This window comes from Schistocerca nitens, chromosome 3 (assembly GCF_023898315.1).
Source record: "Schistocerca nitens isolate TAMUIC-IGC-003100 chromosome 3, iqSchNite1.1, whole genome shotgun sequence".
In the NCBI taxonomy this organism is placed as follows: Eukaryota; Metazoa; Arthropoda; class Insecta; order Orthoptera; family Acrididae; genus Schistocerca; species Schistocerca nitens.
Window position 1 is genome coordinate 250,763,419 of NC_064616.1, and position 8,979 is coordinate 250,772,397.

The 8,979-nt window shown below is 45.8% G+C and overlaps 1 pseudogene; it reads right to left on the reverse strand.

Annotated features, from left to right (window-relative positions):
- Nucleotides 1-282: 282 nt before the first annotated feature.
- On the reverse strand, nucleotides 283-400 carry LOC126250266 (5S ribosomal RNA; annotated as a pseudogene).
- Between the last annotated feature and the right edge of the window lie 8,579 nt (nucleotides 401-8,979).

Consider the following 8,979-nt stretch of genomic DNA (forward strand, 5'->3'; position numbering starts at 1 on the left):
TGCTCCGAACATGGCTCGATGAGTGATTTCTACAGTCGCGGAATCAAATTGTTGCCTCAGTGTTGGCATACTGTGTAATTAGCACTCCGTCTTCAGGCAACGAGTGGCCTACAAGGGCCATCCGATCGCCGTGTCATCCTCAGGGGAGGATGCAAATAGGAGGGGCGTGGGGTCAGCATACCGCTCTCCCGGCCGTTATGATGGTATTCTTGACAGAAGACCCTACTATTCGGTCGAGTAGCTTCTCAATTGGTATCACGAGGCTGAGTGCACCCCGAAAAATGGCAACAGCGCATGGCAGCCTGGATGGGCACCCATCCAAGTGCCGACCACGCCCGACAGCGCTTAACTTCGGTGATCTCACGGGAACCGGTGTAATCACTGCGGCAAGGCCGTTGCCATACTGTGTAATTAGTGAAGGAAAATATACTCGTATTATTGATGACTAAAGTCTCTGTTATGTGTATCTGTTGTGTTTATTAAACTTATGGAAAAACGCTACGAACTTATACACCAGCGTAGTATTATAATGGAGTCTCGATGTGAATACGGGAGTTTTTCTCGCCTTTACAGTTGTGAGTAGTCAGCCAGGGGAGAACATCCCCTCGAAACTGGCTACAGAAATGTTTCTGATAGTACATACATCTGTCAGCACTTACGTTGCCAGCTGAGCAGTACCCTCGTAGAATAGCCCTGAACCGAGTGTGGCACACTTTGGGCATCGAGACGCAGCACTAGCTCAGCCACAGATGGCATTACTTTTGAAGTGGTTGAAGGAACCATCCTGACTCCGTCCGAAGTCATTTAGAGAAACTATGGAGTATCTGGATTAGTACAACCGGATGGGAATTGCTCTAACTGCGATTCGGAGGTTCCCAAAATCAGAATAGCTTAAATCATTCCAGCAGAGACACCAATCTGTAGGGCAGGCAGAACACAAGCTCTGACGAACGTAAAGTGGGACTGACAGACCGGCAGGAGGAAACTACTCTATATATGGTGATGCAGATGCCGGTGGAACGCTTATCGCGTCTGAATGCATGTATAGGGACGACGAAGTGCGTCAGTTGCTGTGTAGATTTTTATCAAGGTATTTTCTTATCACTGATAGCGTTGCCAATAATCGGATGCGCTTAAGCTCTGCAGAGCTTCCGTTGTGTGGTAACAGCGGATAAGCTTAACGTGATAGTCATAGAACTTGACGTTGGAAAGGCAGAACTCTTCCAAAGCTTTTAGTTACTGAACAACGTAACACAAGTATTAATGAAACATGGTTGTGTCATTTTACATTGTCGCAAGAAAACCATATTCTTTAAAAATAGCTTCTTCTGTAATTGACTGTATAAAGAAAAGCGCGTGAGTAAATGTCAGACTGCTTATCCAAAGGTTTGAAGCTCGACACCTTTCGGAAGAAGGATACCTTCTGGCATATAACAAAACTTTCACCTCTACTATAATTTTAGCATGTGAATAAAGCCAAATTGCACCGTGGCTTGTATTCTAAGTTAACTACGTACAGGAACGTACCTACAGCTTTTGCATGGGGTGGTGAGGGGGTGAGGGGGGGGGGTCCAACACTATCACACTGGAATCGAGTTTTGAAAAGTTATTATTGCCAGAATGCTGTCGGCTTTTAAGTTAACGTTAATTGAGAATAGAGAAAGAGGCGATAATGAAATCAAATTATTCTGCATTGTCATTCTTGTCTTAACGATTTTATCTCATAGCACAGTTTGGTCAAGTAATCCAAGCTAGTCAGTTTATCACTGTTGTGTTCAAAGTAAAAAGCTTGTGCGTTTCATAGTTTTTTTTTAAACACGACTCTTTTAACAACTAAACACACGCACGCACAGTTTAAGCTGACTTAACACACGACGCCCAAAATTTCCGTCACTCTAATTGTGACTGCCCAAGGGAAAGCGACAGAACACACTGGATTGGTTGCTTAAGTGTTGCCAGCCAAAAATAAGTTAATTCCGCTACGAGCACATCCAAATTCCACTACAGTTTCAAATGTAATTTATGATAACGTCTACATAATTCCTGACGATATACAGGCTAAATAAATAATTTAAGCTATAAACAAATATATTCCATATCTCTGCAGCTGGGGCATTTAACGATCAGCGACGATTAGGACGACAGTGTCCAGTGATGGACCTGAATATCGTGCTTCATTCAAATAGTTTCTGTTAATATAGTAATTGTAGTTTGATGCGACAGGTAATTTTCCTCTTTATGTGGAATCTGAACTGGCTAAGGCGTAAGGAATTAATTTACAAGGTTTTTTTTTAGCATTTTCTGTGTGAATCGTTTCAATGTTTATTAAAGTCACAGTGAAACGTATGAATTTGTTGATGCAGCTATATTTTGATCACCTTCAGTTCTCAGATAATAATTGATACGTTTTTCAAACTTACCGAAATGTTCCTCCGTAACTGTGTACGAGATATGATAATGATCAATAACGGTTCTTGTTTTGGATGTCTAGTCATACTTTCAACAAGTCACTTAACGTTTCTGCGAGTAGCTTAATAAGTCTTTTAGTTTTAATGTCTGTCATCATGGAGAAAGACTGTTCGGTATCTGCATTCCCGTGCATATATTACATGTTTTGTACTTGGCAGTGAAAATTTACGAGGGTTTTACATTTCACCAAAGAATGTTGAATTCCGCTACATTTTTAACAATTTCAGAATTTCGCCGCTACGCCACGAAGGCCAGAAAACACCCCAATACGCGTAGCGGTATTCCGCTACGGTTGGCAAGATTGCACTCACTTCCGTTCACACATAATGAGAGTGGGGGAAGACACCCCGCCGCAGGTCACAGCTATTTTTTGCAGTCTCATTCCTCCATGGCTTGTCACTACGTCAACCAAGGGCCATGCGCGACTATTTTGTGGCACGGGGTTTCAAAAGCGGGTATTCTTTTAATATTGGCGTCTTTTGCGTAAACTAAGGAAAGGGGGGGGGGAGTGGTCCGGACCCCCTGGACCCCCCCCCCCCCCTTATATACGTCCGTGACTACGTACACTCCTGGAAATTGAAATAAGAACACCGTGAATTCATTGTCCCAGGAAGGGGAAACTTTATTGACACATTCCTGGGGTCAGATACATCACATGATCACACTGACAGAACCACAGGCACATAGACACAGGCAACAGAGCATGCACAATGTCGGCACTAGTACAGTGTATATCCACCTTTCGCAGCAATGCAGGCTGCTATTCTCCCATGGAGACGATCGTAGAGATGCTGGATGTAGTCCTGTGGAACGGCTTGCCATGCCATTTCCACCTGGCGCCTCAGTTGGACCAGCGTTCGTGCTGGACGTCCAGACCGCGTGAGACGACGCTTCATCCAGTCCCAAACATGCTCAATGGGGGACAGATCCGGAGATCTTGCTGGCCAGCGTAGTTGACTTACACCTTCTAGAGCACGTTGGGTGGCACGGGATACATGCGGACGTGCATTGTCCTGTTGGAACAGCAAGTTCCCTTGCCGGTCTAGGAATGGTAGAACGATGGGTTCGATGACGGTTTGGATGTACCGTGCACTATTCAGTGTCCCCTCGACGATCACCAGTGGTGTATGGCCAGTGTAGGAGATCGCTCCCCACACCATGATGCTGGGTGTTGGCCCTGTGTGCCTCGGTCGTATGCAGTCCTGATTGTGGCACTCACCTGCACGGCGCCAAACACGCATACGACCATCATTGGCACCAAGGCAGAAGCGACTCTCATCGCTGAAGACGACACGTCTCCATTCGTCCCTCCATTCACGCCTGTCGCGACACCACTGGAGGCGGGCTGCACGATGTTGGGGCGTGAGCGGAAGACGGCCTAACGGTGTGCGGGACCGTAGCCCAGCTTCATGGAGACGGTTGCGAATGGTCCTCGCCGATACCCCAGGAGCAACAGTGTCCCTAATTTGCTGGGAAGTGGCGGTGCGGTCCCCTACGGCACTGCGTAGGATCCTACGGTCTTGGCGTGCATCCGTGCGTCGCTGCGGTCCGGTCCCAGGTCGACGGGCACGTGCACCTTCCGCCGACCACTGGCGACAACATCGATGTACTGTGGAGACCTCACGCCCCACGTGTTGAGCAATTCGGCGGTACGTCCACCCGGCCTCCCGCATGCCCACTATATGCCCTCGCTCAAAGTCCGTCAACTGCACATACGGTTCACGTCCACGCTGTCGCGGCATGCTACCAGTGTTAAAGACTGCGATGGAGCTCCGTATGCCACGGCAAACTGGCTGACACTGACGGCGGCGGTGCACAAATGCTGCGCAGCTAGCGCCATTCGACGGCCAACACCGCGGTTCCTGGTGTGTCCTCTGTGCCGTGCGTGTGATCATTGCTTGTACAGCCCTCTCGCAGTGTCCGGAGCAAGTATGGTGGGTCTGACACACCGGTGTCAATGTGTTCTTCTTTCCATTTCCAGGAGTGTATTTTTGGATTCCAAGAGCATGCTTCAAATTTTTCATATTGTCTGAAAAAGGGAAAAGTTGTAACTTTGCTCAGTACAATGCATTCAAGGAAGGAAATGGAAGATCGTGTAGAACGCAAGCCAGTAATGATTCTGGATTATAATAAAACAAAATCAGGAGTAGATACCATGGACAAGCAGGTTAGAACGTACACTACAAAGAAGATGAGCAGAAGGTAGCCAATGGTATTATTTTACTACGTGATTGATATCAGTGCACTGAATGCATTTATCATATGGCTACATCTTAAACCAGACTGGGCAGAAAGGACCAACTACAAGAGACGGGCATTTCTCATTGAATTAGGAAAGCAGCTCGTCAGAAGAAAGCCAGACAAAATTATTTCCCCAGTACTTCCATAAAAAAAAAAAAAAAAAAAAGAGGAAGGTGCCCGTTTTGTAACAGGTCTGAGGATAGAAAATTCACCGATAAATGTTCAAAATTTGGATGTTCTGTGTGTAAAAACCACTCTGCAGTTTATTGCTGTAAGTGTAATGCGTCATAAATGTCAATTCGGAATTTAATCAAAAATGTTTGTAGTTTCATGAGAATCGTTTGTAAATTTTACGGAAATAAATAATTTAAAATATATGCATTTTAATTTAATGTAATATCACTGACATCATGTTTTAGGTTGTGGAAAAAATGAGGACTGTGATTTTATTCTACCATTATTAAAACTATCCGTAATAAAAAATAAATTCCGTTGGGGTCACTAAAGAGCCCAATGGTACTCAGTGTAACAAAAAATACTCGGTATTAAAAGGGTTAAACTATCCGCTTTATTTGGGAAGTAGACTTAAAAAGTTATATTTGCCCAAGGTCTGGGAAGCTATGACTCACTCTGCTGTCGTGGTACCGCTGCTATTGTTCTCATACAGCAGTTTAAAACAGACTTACTCCTTAATTATTCTCAAAACTTGGTGCCACCTTTCATCATTGCTGACCAGAAGCAAAGACAAAACCTGCACCGAATGAAAACAAGAGAAAAAAAATTCTTGATAATCTAGCAATAAATATTTCCTTTGCTGTTGCGTTTCAGTACTAAATACCGAACCTGACCCTTACTTCGACAGATTATCAACTATGGACATGCTACTCAATCTTGTATAATCACAATCAAAACTAGACACACAGGGGAAATTGATTGCTACGATTCACACGCAGTCCCGAGTAGCAACAGCCACTCTCTATGGGACTAACAGTGGGTGATTTACTGAGCCAGTCGAGATGCAGTTGTGTGCCTGAGTGTCTATCAGACCAAGAACGTACTCGTATGTGTGCAGATCTGTGAACAAGGCAGTTGTCATCATGGAAGACGAGAATCTCCACAGCGCACACATCATGAATTTATAGGAGAAAGGAAAACACTTTGTCATCGAGAATGTACAGGAGTCGCTGAATAAGTAGTGCAACACATTGTTTTTCTGAAAGCAGGTTGGTTTTATTCAGGATTCCAATACACCATATCATTCCGCATTCTTTTCGCTACAAAACCCTATTGTGTAACATGAACTCCGTTCAATGCGACGGCCTTACGTCACCTTACTGGGAAGGCCTGTATGTCCGCATGGTACCAACGTTTTGCTTCATCAATAACCTCCCATCAAGCACCTGCTGCTTTACGTGAAGTGCATAATTGATTGGGCCAAAACGATGAAAGTCGGCAGGTGCGAGATCTGGGCTGTAGGGTGGATGAGGAAGAACAGTCCAATGAAGTGTTGTGAGCTTCTCTCTTGTGCGCAGGTTTGTGTGAGGCCTTGCGTTGTCATGGAGAAGAAGTTCTTTTGCATTTCGGTGGCTACGAACACGCTGGAGTCGTTTCTTCAGTTTCCTGAGGGCAGCTCAATACACTTCACAGTTGATCGTTGCACCATGAGAGAGGACATAAAACAGCATAACCTCTTCAGAGTCCCCGATGACCGCCGCCATGACTTTACCGGCTTAAGGTGCAGCCTTGAACTTTTTCTTCTGAAGAAACATGGCGTGGGACCACTTGTTTCCGGTTCGAAGTGATGAACCCATGTTTCATCGCCTGTGATGATGTTCGACAAAAAATTGTCACTATCCTTTGTTACAGTTTATGGTTTTCTATTACACAGCTAGGAACCAATCGGGCACACACCTTTGAGTATCATAACTGATGGACGAGTGTGTCAGTACTACCAACAGAGACGTCCAGTTGTGCAGCGAGATGTTTGATGGTGATCCGTCCATCCCCGCGAATGAGTGTCCGCACGTTCCAACATTGCAGAAGTCGCAGCCGTATGTGGCCAGCCGGCACGCGGGAGATCGGATAGATTTGCGCGACCTTGTTGCGATGATGAAAGGCGCCTTGCCCAACGACTCACTGTGCTTTTGTTCACTGCAAGGTCTCCATAGACATTCTGCAAGCACCTATGAATATTTGCGACGCTCTGATTTTCCACCAAAAGAAAGTGAATGACAGCTCTCTTCTTGGAACGCACCTCCGTTACAAACGCTATTTTAAAGGCTACGTATAGCACCGCCACTTACCGGAACTTTATGAAATTATTGGGGCTCAAGTGGGAATATTCCACGATGTCCCACAACAGATTCCGCATTTTGCAACCGAAACTGGCAGAGAAAGAAGGTGTTGTATTATTTATTGAACGCTTCTTGTAGAAATAAAAATCTTCTTTCTTGTTCACGATAACTTGAATGATTACGAAAAAAACCACCAGAACTCAGAGAACCACCTCTGGACCGAACGACACCTTCCAGTTACTTTGGATTAAACGCCTTATTGGGCAATGGGAACACTCGGCGCCTTATAAAGGGTGTTACAAAAAGGTACGGCCAAACTTTCAGGAAACATTCCTCACACACAAATAAAGAAAATATGTTATGTGGACATGTGTCCGGAAACGCTTAATTTCCACGTTAGAGCACATTTTTGTTTCGTCAGTATGTACTGTACTTCCTCGATTCACCGCCAGTTGGCCCAATTGAAGGAAGGTAATGTTGACTTCGGTGCTTGTGTTGACATGCGACTCATTGCTCTACAGTACTAGCATCGAGCACATCAGTACGTAGCATCAACAGGTTAGTGTTCATCACGAACGTGGTTTTGCAGTCAGTGCAATGTTTACAAATGCGGAGTTGGCAGATGCCCATTTGATGTATGGATTAGCACGGGGCAATAGCCGTGGCGCGGTACGTTTGTATCGAGACAGATTTCCAGAACGAAGGTGTCCCGACACGAAGACGTTCGAAGCAATTGATCGGCGTCTTAGGGAGCACGGAACATTCCAGCCTATGACTCGCGACTGGGGAAGACCTAGAACGACGAGGACACCCTGCAATGGACGAGGCAATTCTTCGTGCAGTTGACGATAACCCTAATGTCAGCCTCAGAGAAGTTGTTGCTGTACGAGGTAACGTTCACCACGTCACTGTATGGAGAGTGCTACGGGAGAACCAGTTGTTTCCGTACCATGTACAGTGTGTGCAGGCACTATCAGCAGCTGATTGGCCTCCACGGGTACACTTCTGCGAATGGTTCATCCAACAATGTGTCAATCCTCATTTCAGTGCAAATGTTCTCTTTACGGATGAGGCTTCATTCCAACGTGATCAAATTGTAAATTTTCACAATCAACATGTGTGGGCTGACGAGAATCCGCACGCAATTGTGCAATCACGTCATCAACACAGATTTTCTGTGAACGTTTGGGCAGGCATTGTTGGTGATGTCTTGATTGGGCCCCATGTTCTTCCACCTACGCTCAGTGGAGCACGTTACCATGATTTCATACGGGATACTCTACCTGTGCTGCTAGAACATGTGCCTTTACAAGTACGACACAATATGTGGTTCATGCACGATGGAGCTCCTGCACATTTCAGTCGAAGTGTTCGTACGCTTCTCAACAACAGATTCGGTGACCGATGGATTGGTAGAGGCAGACCAATTCCATGGCCTCCACGCTCTCCTGACCTCAACCCTCTTGACTTTCATTTATGGGGGCATTTGAAAGCTCTTGTCTACGCAACCCCGGTACCAAATGTAGAGACTCTTCGTGCTCGTATTGTGGACGGGCTGTGATACATTACGCCATTCTCCAAAAATGGTTCAAATGGCTCTGAGCACTATGGGACTTAACATCCATGGTCATCAGTTCCCTAGAACTTAGAACTACTTAAACCTAACTAACCTAAGGACAGCACACAACACCCAGCCATCACGAGGCAGAGAAAATCCCTGACCCCGCCGGGAATCGAACCCGGGAACCCGGGCGTGGGAAGCGAGAACGCTACCGCACGACCACGAGATGCGGGCACGCCATTCTCTAGGGCTGCATCAGCGCATCAGGGATTCCATGCGACGGAGGGTGGATGCATGTATCCTCGCTAACGGAGGTCATTTTGAACATTTCCTGTAACAAAGTGTTTGAAGTCACGCTGGTACGTTCTGTTGCTGTGTGTTTCCATTCCATGATTGATGTGATTTGAAGAGAAG